The 12,543-nt window shown below is 41.9% G+C and overlaps 9 non-coding genes across 9 annotated transcripts; all 9 read right to left on the minus strand.

Annotated features, from left to right (window-relative positions):
* Positions 1 to 354: 354 nt before the first annotated feature.
* LOC130168807 (U6 spliceosomal RNA) lies at positions 355 to 461 on the minus strand. Its single transcript, XR_008827733.1, has one exon. It is a non-coding gene; the product is annotated as a U6 spliceosomal RNA (small nuclear RNA).
* A 477-nt stretch (positions 462 to 938) lies between these two features.
* LOC130168800 (U6 spliceosomal RNA) lies at positions 939 to 1,045 on the minus strand. The gene has a single exon (XR_008827726.1). It is a non-coding gene; the product is annotated as a U6 spliceosomal RNA (small nuclear RNA).
* A 477-nt stretch (positions 1,046 to 1,522) lies between these two features.
* Positions 1,523 to 1,629, minus strand: LOC130168801 (U6 spliceosomal RNA). The gene has a single exon (XR_008827727.1). It is a non-coding gene; the product is annotated as a U6 spliceosomal RNA (small nuclear RNA).
* Positions 1,630 to 2,106: 477 nt separating this feature from the next.
* Positions 2,107 to 2,213, minus strand: LOC130168802 (U6 spliceosomal RNA). Its single transcript, XR_008827728.1, has one exon. It is a non-coding gene; the product is annotated as a U6 spliceosomal RNA (small nuclear RNA).
* Positions 2,214 to 2,688: 475 nt separating this feature from the next.
* LOC130168808 (U6 spliceosomal RNA) lies at positions 2,689 to 2,795 on the minus strand. The gene has a single exon (XR_008827734.1). It is a non-coding gene; the product is annotated as a U6 spliceosomal RNA (small nuclear RNA).
* Positions 2,796 to 3,272: 477 nt separating this feature from the next.
* Positions 3,273 to 3,379, minus strand: LOC130168803 (U6 spliceosomal RNA). The gene has a single exon (XR_008827729.1). It is a non-coding gene; the product is annotated as a U6 spliceosomal RNA (small nuclear RNA).
* Positions 3,380 to 3,856: 477 nt separating this feature from the next.
* LOC130168804 (U6 spliceosomal RNA) lies at positions 3,857 to 3,963 on the minus strand. Its single transcript, XR_008827730.1, has one exon. It is a non-coding gene; the product is annotated as a U6 spliceosomal RNA (small nuclear RNA).
* Positions 3,964 to 4,440: 477 nt separating this feature from the next.
* Positions 4,441 to 4,547, minus strand: LOC130168805 (U6 spliceosomal RNA). The gene has a single exon (XR_008827731.1). It is a non-coding gene; the product is annotated as a U6 spliceosomal RNA (small nuclear RNA).
* Positions 4,548 to 5,040: 493 nt separating this feature from the next.
* LOC130168758 (U6 spliceosomal RNA) lies at positions 5,041 to 5,147 on the minus strand. The gene has a single exon (XR_008827686.1). It is a non-coding gene; the product is annotated as a U6 spliceosomal RNA (small nuclear RNA).
* Between the last annotated feature and the right edge of the window lie 7,396 nt (positions 5,148 to 12,543).

The raw sequence follows: 12,543 nt of genomic DNA on the forward strand, positions 1-12,543 counted from the left end.
TACATTTGTAATAATAGTATACTAACTGCTTAATTACATGATTACAAAATTAACTAACACAGTACGACCAAAATCTCTGACACTGAAAACAATTTTTCCAGCCTCAACAGGAAACCGTCCCCATTCCTCATTAGGCCACGCCTGTTTTATGTACTGCTTACAGTTGCAAAGCCTCACAAGGAAGACCAGTCAGTCCACACAAGCAACAGGCAACCGTCCTCATTTTGCCAGTTCCTCATTTGGCCATGCCTGCTCTATATACTACTCACAGTTGCAAAGCCTCGCAAGGAAGACCAGTCAGTCCACACAAGTAACTGGCAACCCTCACTTTTAGTTGCTCTACGGCAGCAGATGAAAATGTGGAAACGCTTCACGAATTTGCATGTCATCCTTTCGCAGGGGCCATGCTAATCTTCTCTGTATCGATTCCAATTTTTCATATGTGCTGCCTGAGCAAGCACATTGGTCCTTGTGCGACGGCTGCAATATATGCCCAGGTCGGGAGATCAACCCCGTTGCAGTGGTGCAGACTCAAGTTCTCCCATCCCTAATAGGTGGCATCACAAGTATGGGAGTAGTTATTTCTTCACTTATCAATTATACATTTGTAATAATAGTATACTAACTGCTTAATTACATGATTACAAAATTAACTAACACAGTACGACCAAAATCTCTGACACTGAAAACAATTTTTCCAGCCTCAACAGGAAACCGTCCCCATTCCTCATTAGGCCACGCCTGTTTTATGTACTGCTTACAGTTGCAAAGCCTCACAAGGAAGACCAGTCAGTCCACACAAGCAACAGGCAACCAACCTCATTTTGCCATGCCTGCTCTATATACTGCTCACAGTTGCAAAGCCTCGCAAGGAAGACCAGTCAGTCCACACGAGTAACTGGCAACCCTCACTTTTAGTTGCTCTACGGCAGCAGATGAAAATGTGGAAACGCTTCACGAATTTGCGTGTCATCCTTTCGCAGGGGCCATGCTAATCTTCTCTGTATCGATTCCAATTTTTCATATGTGCTGCCTGAGCAAGCACATTGGTCCTTGTGCGACGGCTGCATTATATGCCCAGGTCGGGAGATCAACCCCGTTGCAGTGGTGCAGACTCAAGTTCTCCCATCCCTAATAGGTGGCATCACAAGTATGGGAGTAGTTATTTCTTCACTTATCAATTATACATTTGTAATAATAGTATACTAACTGCTTAATTACATGATTACAAAATTAACTAACACAGTACGACCAAAATCTCTGACACTGAAAACAATTTTTCCAGCCTCAACAGGAAACCGTCCCCATTCCTCATTAGGCCACGCCTGTTTTATGTACTGCTTACAGTTGCAAAGCCTCACAAGGAAGACCAGTCAGTCCACACAAGCAACAGGCAACCAACCTCATTTTGCCATGCCTGCTCTATATACTGCTCACAGTTGCAAAGCCTCGCAAGGAAGACCAGTCAGTCCACACAAGTAACTGGCAACCCTCACTTTTAGTTGCTCTACGGCAGCAGATGAAAATGTGGAAACGCTTCACGAATTTGCGTGTCATCCTTTCGCAGGGGCCATGCTAATCTTCTCTGTATCGATTCCAATTTTTCATATGTGCTGCCTGAGCAAGCACATTGGTCCTTGTGCGACGGCTGCATTATAACCCCAGGTCGGGAGATCAACCCCGTTGCAGTGGTGCAGACTCAAGTTCTCCCATCCCTAATAGGTGGCATCACAAGTATGGGAGTAGTTATTTCTTCACTTATCAATTATACATTTGTAATAATAGCATACTAACTGCTTAATTACATGATTACAAAATTAACTAACACAGTACGACCAAAATCTCTGACACTGAAAACAATTTTTCCAGCCTCAACAGGAAACCGTCCCCATTCCTCATTAGGCCACGCCTGTTTTATGTACTGCTTACAGTTGCAAAGCCTCACAAGGAAGACCAGTCAGTCCACACAAGCAACAGGCAACCAACCTCATTTTGCCATGCCTGCTCTATATACTGCTCACAGTTGCAAAGCCTCGCAAGGAAGACCAGTCAGTCCACACGAGTAACTGGCAACCCTCACTTTTAGTTGCTCTACGGCAGCAGATGAAAATGTGGAAACGCTTCACGAATTTGCGTGTCATCCTTTCGCAGGGGCCATGCTAATCTTCTCTGTATCGATTCCAATTTTTCATATGTGCTGCCTGAGCAAGCACATTGGTCCTTGTGCGACGGCTGCATTATAACCCCAGGTCGGGAGATCAACCCCGTTGCAGTGGTGCAGACTCAAGTTCTCCCATCCCTAATAGGTGACATCACAAGTATGGGAGTAGTTATTTCTTCACTTATCAATTATACATTTGTAATAATAGTATACTAACTGCTTAATTACATGATTACAAAATTAACTAACAGTACGACCAAAATCTCTGACACTGAAAACAATTTTTCCAGCCTCAACAGGAAACCGTCCCCATTCCTCATTAGGCCACGCCTGTTTTATGTACTGCTTACAGTTGCAAAGCCTCACAAGGAAGACCAGTCAGTCCACACAAGCAACAGGCAACCAACCTCATTTTGCCATGCCTGCTCTATATACTGCTCACAGTTGCAAAGCCTCGCAAGGAAGACCAGTCAGTCCACACGAGTAACTGGCAACCCTCACTTTTAGTTGCTCCACGGCAGCAGATGAAAATGTGGAAACGCTTCACGAATTTGCATGTCATCCTTTCGCAGGGGCCATGCTAATCTTCTCTGTATCGATTCCAATTTTTCATATGTGCTGCCTGAGCAAGCACATTGGTCCTTGTGCGACGGCTGCATTATAAGCCCAGGTCGGGAGATCAACCCCGTTGCAGTGGTGCAGACTCAAGTTCTCCCATCCCTAATAGGTGGCATCACAAGTATGGGAGTAGTTATTTCTTCACTTATCAATTATACATTTGTAATAATAGTATACTAACTGCTTAATTACATGATTACAAAATTAACTAACACAGTACGACCAAAATCTCTGACACTGAAAACAATTTTTCCAGCCTCAACAGGAAACCGTCCCCATTCCTCATTAGGCCACGCCTGTTTTATGTACTGCTTACAGTTGCAAAGCCTCACAAGGAAGACCAGTCAGTCCACACAAGCAACAGGCAACCAACCTCATTTTGCCATGCCTGCTCTATATACTGCTCACAGTTGCAAAGCCTCGCAAGGAAGACCAGTCAGTCCACACGAGTAACTGGCAACCCTCACTTTTAGTTGCTCTACGGCAGCAGATGAAAATGTGGAAACGCTTCACGAATTTGCGTGTCATCCTTTCGCAGGGGCCATGCTAATCTTCTCTGTATCGATTCCAATTTTTCATATGTGCTGCCTGAGCAAGCACATTGGTCCTTGTGCGACGGCTGCATTATAACCCCAGGTCGGGAGATCAACCCCGTTGCAGTGGTGCAGACTCAAGTTCTCCCATCCCTAATAGGTGACATCACAAGTATGGGAGTAGTTATTTCTTCACTTATCAATTATACATTTGTAATAATAGTATACTAACTGCTTAATTACATGATTACAAAATTAACTAACACAGTACGACCAAAATCTCTGACACTGAAAACAATTTTTCCAGCCTCAACAGGAAACCGTCCCCATTCCTCATTAGGCCACGCCTGTTTTATGTACTGCTTACAGTTGCAAAGCCTCACAAGGAAGACCAGTCAGTCCACACAAGCAACAGGCAACCAACCTCATTTTGCCATGCCTGCTCTATATACTGCTCACAGTTGCAAAGCCTCGCAAGGAAGACCAGTCAGTCCACACAAGTAACTGGCAACCCTCACTTTTAGTTGCTCCACGGCAGCAGATGAAAATGTGGAAACGCTTCACGAATTTGCGTGTCATCCTTTCGCAGGGGCCATGCTAATCTTCTCTGTATCGATTCCAATTTTTCATATGTGCTGCCTGAGCAAGCACATTGGTCCTTGTGCGACGGCTGCATTATATGCCCAGGTCGGGAGATCAACCCCGTTGCAGTGGTGCAGACTCAAGTTCTCCCATCCCTAATAGGTGGCATCACAAGTATGGGAGTAGTTATTTCTTCACTTATCAATTATACATTTGTAATAATAGTATACTAACTGCTTAATTACATGATTACAAAATTAACTAACACAGTACGACCAAAATCTCTGACACTGAAAACAATTTTTCCAGCCTCAACAGGAAACCGTCCCCATTCCTCATTAGGCCACGCCTGTTTTATGTACTGCTTACAGTTGCAAAGCCTCACAAGGAAGACCAGTCAGTCCACACAAGCAACAGGCAACCAACCTCATTTTGCCATGCCTGCTCTATATACTGCTCACAGTTGCAAAGCCTCGCAAGGAAGACCAGTCAGTCCACACAAGTAACTGGCAACCCTCACTTTTAGTTGCTCTACGGCAGCAGATGAAAATGTGGAAACGCTTCACGAATTTGCGTGTCATCCTTTCGCAGGGGCCATGCTAATCTTCTCTGTATCGATTCCAATTTTTCATATGTGCTGCCTGAGCAAGCACATTGGTCCTTGTGCGACGGCTGCATTATATGCCCAGGTCGGGAGATCAACCCCGTTGCAGTGGTGCAGACTCAAGTTCTCCCATCCCTAATAGGTGGCATCACAAGTATGGGAGTAGTTATTTCTTCACTTATCAATTATACATTTGTAATAATAGTATACTAACTGCTTAATTACATGATTACAAAATTAACTAACACAGTACGACCAAAATCTCTGACACTGAAAACAACTTTTCCAGCCTCAACAGGAAACCGTCCCCATTCCTCATTAGGCCACGCCTGTTTTATGTACTGCTTACAGTTGCAAAGCCTCACAAGGAAGACCAGTCAGTCCACACAAGCAACAGGCAACCGTCCTCATTTTGCCAGTTCCTCATTTGGCCATGCCTGCTCTATATACTGCTCACAGTTGCAAAGCCTCGCAAGGAAGACCAGTCAGTCCACACAAGTAACTGGCAACCCTCACTTTTAGTTGCTCTACGGCAGCAGATGAAAATGTGGAAACACTTCACGAATTTGCGTGTCATCCTTTCGCAGGGGCCATGCTAATCTTCTCTGTATCGATTCCAATTTTTCATATGTGCTGCCTGAGCAAGCACATTGGTCCTTGTGCGACGGCTGCATTATAAGCCCAGGTCGGGAGATCAACCCCGTTGCAGTGGTGCAGACTCAAGTTCTCCCATCCCTAATGGGTGGCATCACAAGTATGGGAGTAGTTGTTTCTTCACTTATCAATTACACATTTGTAATAATAGCATACTAACTGCTTAATTACATGATTACAAAATTAACTAACCCAGTACGACCAAAATCTCTGACACTGAAAACAATTTTTCCAGCCTCAACAGGAAACCGTCCCCATTCCTCATTAGGCCACGCCTGTTTTATGTACTGTTTCCGGTTGCAAAGCCTCGCAAGGAACACCACTCATTCCACACATGCAACAGGCAGCTGTCCTAATTCCTCTTTTTGCCAGTTCCTCATTTGGCCATGCCTGCTCTATGTACTGCTTACAACTGCAAAGCCTCACAAGGAAGACCAGTCAGTCCACACAAGCAACAGGCAACCGTCCTCATTTTGCCAGTTCCTCATTTGGCCATGCCTGCTCTATGTACTGCTCACAGTTGCAAAGCCTCGCAAGGAAGACCAGTCAGTCCACACAGTAACTGGCAACCCTTACTTTTAACTATTAATTTAGCTATACAGACTAATGAGCAGCGATAACTAACATGTCTTTGGGGTCATCAGGTGGTAACCTCCTTTCACCAGTGTTTCGTCTAGTTGGTCCCACGACACTTCCAGGAGGCTAGACAGCGATCACTGGCGTCCCAGAATCACTCCCCTAATGCCAGCCATCACTGCTCCTCACACAACTATTTTCTCCTTTATCTTGCCTATGCTACCACAAACAACACTATCATCAACTAGGACAAAACACACTAGCAGATTCAGCAAACAAAAACTCCCCTAAACAGTTCTGTTCTTTTGGACTAGATTTTTTTTTTTTCCCCAGAAAGTGGCGGCAATTCTGAATGAGGGAGGTAGAGTCAGGGAGAGATGCCTTGTTAAGCTAAACACTCCCCCGCCGGATTAGGCTGTGTTCTACCTCCCCCTACTCCCCCACTCTCCAAGCAAATACAACTCACCATACAACTCACCTAAAACAAACAAACTCACCTAAACAGTCAAAGACACACTACAAACCAATTCAAAGCAATACAAACAAACAATACAGGCCAACTCACCTGGACTAACCTCATGGTCTCAAAGATGCTTACACAGGCCACACCCCCACTTAAAAACACTTCTTCTTCCTGGATTTCTTCCTTGCTTCTCCTAAGAGTCTGTCTATCCTAAGTGCTCCTCCTGCTGGGCCCCCAGGTACCATTATTTCTTCTCATCCAAATCCACTGACTGGATCTTACTGCCTCATCTGACATGTCTTTTACTATTTTCCTCACACTCTGTCCACTTCCTCCTAACTCCCTCACCAAAGAGACAACAGACCTTGCTACAAATCCTCTACATCCTACTTCCACTGGACAAATCCTAACTTTCCATCCTTGCTGATCTGCTTCTGCCCCCAACTCTACATACCTAAGCTTTTTCCTTTCATATGCTTCTACAACTAAGGCCTCCCACGGAACAGTCAGCTCTATGAAATATACTCTCATTCTACTCCTAGACCACAAGACTATGTCAGGCCTTAGCTTTGTACTGGCTATTTCCTGGGGAACAACAAGCTTTCCTCCTACATCTACCTGCATTTCCCAATCACCAGCATCCTCTAAGCTGCATTGCTGCCTTGCTGTCTTACTAACTTTCTCTCCCTCTTGAACAAACTTGATTGCAACTCTCTTTATTTTAGACCCTCCTAAATTTGCCTGCCTCCGTAAATCTTCAATTCCTGCAACTAAGCTTTTTAAAACCTGGTTATGTCGCCACGTATAACGGCCTTGCGACAGACTAACCTTACAGCCGGGCAAAATGTGCTTTAAAGTTGCAGTACCTGAACACAATGAACATAGCGGGTCTCCATTTACCCAAGAGTTTTAGGTTCTGGGGAGTTGGCAATACATCATATGTTGCCCCTATCAAAAATCTAATACTACTTTCCTCCATACTCCACAGCTCTTTCCAGCTAAGCTTTTTCTTGTCTACACCTTCCCAATTCAACCACTGTCCCTGCTTAGCCTGGGCTACTGCCTTTGCACCCTTTAATATTTCCTCCTGTCTACGAACCTGCTCCACAGCTAGCTTTCTCTTCGGGACCTGCTCTACTCCACACCGGTTTGCCTGGGCCAAGCCCCAAGCCTCCCCGGCCTATTTGGGCATTACCAACAATCTCTGTACACCTGAGCGTTGCTTCCGCCTCCTGCACTGCCATGCTTGGATTCCATTTTCTCCCCTTGATTGGGTTTGGAACCACCTTACTAACTACCACATCTTTACTCCCAGGTAACAGAGCTCTGTCCTAACCTTTGTACATTTAAACTCCTCCACTAGACTAGTTACTGGGAGCTGAAGTATGCCTTTCCCATACAGTGCCACCATACTGAAACATCTAGGAACACCTAGCCACTTCCTAATGTAATAGCTAACTAATCTTTCCATTTTTTCTGCAGCAGATAATAGAATCTCATATACAGACAGTGGCCACATCAACCTGGGAAATAACCCAAACTGCCAGCACCACAACTTCAACTTTCCTGGAAGCCCTGATTTATGTATTCTCCAGTCCCTAAGAAACATATTTCCGAAACTGCACTACCTGTTCTCCGTCATTCAACTCCACCTACCACCTACCTAGACTTTTTACAAATTCTTCCCTAATTACTTGAATTTCCTCTTCGTCTATTACAAACTTCTTATCACTTAACTTCCCTCTACTTATTGAGATACTTCTAGACTTACTAGGCTTGATCTTCATACTAGCCCACTTTAGGTTTTTGTTAAGTCTCTCAAGTACTCTTTTCATACATGGCACCGTTGTAGTTATCAACGTCATGTCATCCATGTAGGCCCTAATTGGTGTAAGGCGCATCCCATCCTGCCGCCTCTCTCCACCTACAACCCACTTAGAAGCTCTAATGATTACCTCTATCGCCATTGTGAATGCCAATGGAGAACTCGTGCACCCTGCCATAATGCCTATTTCTAGCCTCTGCCACCCTGTTGTAAAGCCTGCTGTACTTAAGCATAGTCTAATATCTTGGAAATACGACCTTACTAAATTAACCGCTACTCTAGGCACTCTAAAATAATCAAATGGCTCCAAAATAAGGCTATGTGGCACTGAACCAAACGCATTTGCTAAATCCAAAAATATGACATTCTATAACATTGAAAAGGTCCCCCAGAGCTATAGCAGAAATGTATGCATCAGTGAGGTGCCCCTTGAAAGGCCCAGAAAAACTTAATATACTTATAACAACTGGGGAAACTCCATCTTGAGATTGTGTTATACACTCAAAAGCTTCAGAGCTGCTATTAAATGGACCTTGTGGTTATACTTCTTTGTCAACTAACTTATGATTTCAACAGTAGGAGTCATGAAAATTTACAACCAGGCTTACACTCACAACAAAATATCATAATATAATAATATATAATATGTTTTTCCCTCCCCTGAACTCCTGAGAACAGTTTGCCTGTGAAGCTGATGATTTTGTAACTGAGGCCTTTTGTCTGTTGAACACTTTGGAAGTTGCTCTAGATAAGAGTGTCACCTAAGTGACAAAAATGAATTCAAATGCAAAATTCAAATTTCTTTGTTACGCTCACGTTCTCCAGGAAGACAATATAAAGGTCACAGCCTCATAATATAAACTTGTAGTGCATCACATTTATTTTATTTTGTAATTTTCCTCCTGTAAAATGGAATAAAAATGATCACAGAAATTTTTGTTAGAAAAGAGGTGATGCTAAAGGGAAGCATAAAGCCAGAGAGTTAGACTTAATGAGCCTTGGTGTGCATAGGGAGTGACAGGCAGTGACTGTGACTTAGTCCACTGGGACTTCACTCCCCTTGTTCTGTACTGAGCAGTAGATGTTCCATGGCTTTTATGGCCATCTGTAATACTTCATGACCTTATACATTGGTAAATCAGAGAAAAGCAGATGAAAAACACAACAGACCAAGTCCTCTAAAATAAATACTGCCACAAAAACCCTTTCAGAATGATGTCTTTTGGCTCAGTGACATTAGGGTCATCAAAATAAGCATGTGCAACCAGGCATCCTAAATGAACTCCCTAAATGGTGGTTTTCATAAGATGGCGTTAGAGTCATTTGCGTTGTAATGGAGTTACACCCTGCTGTGTTTTGGGGTTTTTTCATTTCACTACAACAACCATGTTTGGGCTGAATGAATCTAATGAATAACTTTGGCTTTTGTCTTTGATTGAATAAAGGAGATACTGGAGGCCCACTCTAAACCATTATGCTGTCTCTACTTAACAGAAATGTTTTGTTTAAAAAAATCTTAACCTAATTGAAGTGTAAATCTACAATGACACAGATACAAATAAAACATAACTGATGTGAATGCAAAACAAGGCATGACAGGGACAGATTTAATTGATGAAAGAATATTATAGCCTATATCACTTAATTGTACTTATCAAATAATTAAAGCCTTTGACCTTTTCCATGGCTCCCACTAGAAATGTAGGTTGAATTTTTGTTGTTTTACAAAAGCAATACTGCCATCTAGTGTGAGAAGGCATAAACAACATGTCCTCACTGGCTCAGCATATTCCCAAAAAATGCATTGTAAAACCAAACCATATATACTATTATAAGACAGAAAGGGTGCTGATCACAAAGCAGAAAAATTGGAAAATTATGTTGCACATTTGAGCTCCATATGAATTAATCTTTACTCTGTAATTTTTCTGCCACCTCGTTTTCTTTCAGATCACGATCCTATGTCTACCCAAATGTGTATGGAGAAATTCAGTCAATGGTACTTATTTATCACTATATGCTATATTGGCGGATGTCAGAAGATTAGGCACTGGAACCAGTTTGGGGAGAGAAGCAGGATTGTTGCTGCTCTGATAATGACACAAATTCAAATGTGAAATGTCACGGATCTTTATGCATTTGTTTACACTTTGTTGTAGAAACATTGAGATAGAGAGGAAGTCAGGTGTGAGGTTCTGTAACTCATTAACATTCAAGCTTTTTGTATTTTCTACTGTCATTTATGATCCACCCCAGAATGTGATGCCCATGGGTTGTGCCAAATAAGCCAAGACTCCTACTAAGATGTTCTTTCAGCAAGTCTACACTTCTGTTTCCTCTGTGCCACCACACTTCCACTTTGAATGTCTGCCATGCTCTCTTTAAGTTTTGAACATTGGCTCAGGTGCTGGGATCAACTAAATGCCTGCAGTGACAAATGGCATGACAGTCAGTTGTATTCTGCCTCGGTCTGAGCCCTCCGGCATGTTTGCTGGATATCAGCACATCATTACTTTACTTGAAGGAGACAGTGAGCTGTCAGGAGTGTGTTATGGCAAGCCATCACCATATTCTTCATCTATTACATTTAAAGAAAGCAATAGATCGAGAATACTGTTAATTCAAAATGGGTAATGTCATTGTGAACAACAATTGTACTTATGACTCTTGTTATACTACATCATAATGCATGAAGAAGACTTGTAGCAGCTCTTATGCTTTATGAAGATAAAGTTGTTGATTAGAGATAGGTTTCATATAAAGTGATACAGTTTAGTGATATGTGCTGTTCATTTAACACAAATAGACAAATAAAAAAGTACTTAAAAAAGGGGTTGAAAAAAATATGACTATTGCCAGTGTAATGAGACTCTCTGTGTCACAGGTTTGGGCACTTTTCAATGTGTAAATTAAAAACACTACACATAATAGAATCAGCTTGGCTGTCAAACTGTGCTTTCCCACACTAAACTTAAATACATTAGTGTCTTCATTGCGAGGTCACTCTGGTAGTCAAAGATTCAATATCCATTTATTCTTGGTAATAAAAAAAAAATCAATCTGCCAGGTGGTTGGCAGGCTTCCACAGCTGCTCTGATAAGGCAGAGTTGGCTTTTGGCACATTACAAGCAGCTGAAGTGCCTCCAGTGATGTACCCAGAGTATCTGAGAAATTACTTGCATATCATTCACATTGATTGTTTAATCAGAGATCGTGGCTTGGTCGAATTACCATAAACAGATGTATTAGAGCTGTATGACAGTTTAATGTGATTGCCCAAGAACAGCATCAAGAGCATACTTTCTATATTAGGGATTTAGATGATGGTCTTGAACAGACCAATTAAGGATGAGTGCAGCAGTATGATGAGCTCAAATTCCCAGCTCATATCAAGGTTTTACATATACCAAAAGTATGAAGGGCAAAGGGAACTATAGTGTGCTGCCGATAAATTCTCAGTCCACAGAATGATGACTTAATCTAAAAATCAAACAAACTGAATGCTAAGAATAGTGTTAGAGAAGAACTGTTGAAATCAATTGAAGTGGTATCACAGTAATTATATCATGACAAATTCATGAAATTGGACAACATAGCTGATATCACTAGGTAAACAGTGCACAACGGATCAAAAAAGATTGTAAAGATTTTCACAAGACCTACAGACACCCAGCTTTAACTCTTGGGCAAAGCCAACTGATACAGAATAGCAGGATTCAAAATTCAGATTCAAAATGAATGTGAATCTCTCTCTGTGTGGGAGGACTTTCTGATGTCATCAGTGTTTGATTAATGGCATAATAAATACAGTCAGAGCTGCAAAAAACAGTAAATATTGTGATAAATATATGCTTTCCCTGCAGATAACAGTAAAAAGATTCCGTTTTTATTCAGCTGAAAGAAAAGAAGGTTCCTTGTTATATAATATAAAGCCCTGTGGGACAAACCTTTTGTGAAATGTCCAACATTAATGTCTCAAAAGCCTGATTCTTAACGTGTGTTGGATGACGATGTTGCATTTTCACTGGTGTTTACTCAGCAAGTGGACTTCTAATGGCCATACCTGTGCAATTTTAATGATGAATTCTGAAAAATGTATGAGATGAGTTACTACTTGGACATCTTGTTCTCCCACCCACCACTCCAAAAAAAAAAAAGAAAAAACTATCTGCTTGAATGATTGGATTAACAACAATCTAACATCAATTATTTTTGCCATTCTCTTCAAATTTCACATAACATCTTGAAAACATTATAATAATGTAATGTAAAGCTTTTCTTTTTAAGCTTACACTGACATGACATCTTTATGAAGTTATTTTTTTCTGCCACCAATGTGACTTGTCATTGTTCACATCTGGCATGGCAAACTAAGCATGCAGGACAAGCTCACTCTCCTGACTGTGTCTCTGCAGCAGATAGTTCACCTTGACAAGAATACCATATCTTCAGCAGAAAGCACAGAACCATGGGAGGCAGAAAAGCTAAAAACCAGATGTTGGCCACAAGGAAAACAATAGTAAAAAG

The sequence above is a fragment of the Seriola aureovittata genome, chromosome 4, assembly GCF_021018895.1.
Source record: "Seriola aureovittata isolate HTS-2021-v1 ecotype China chromosome 4, ASM2101889v1, whole genome shotgun sequence".
In the NCBI taxonomy this organism is placed as follows: Eukaryota; Metazoa; Chordata; class Actinopteri; order Carangiformes; family Carangidae; genus Seriola; species Seriola aureovittata.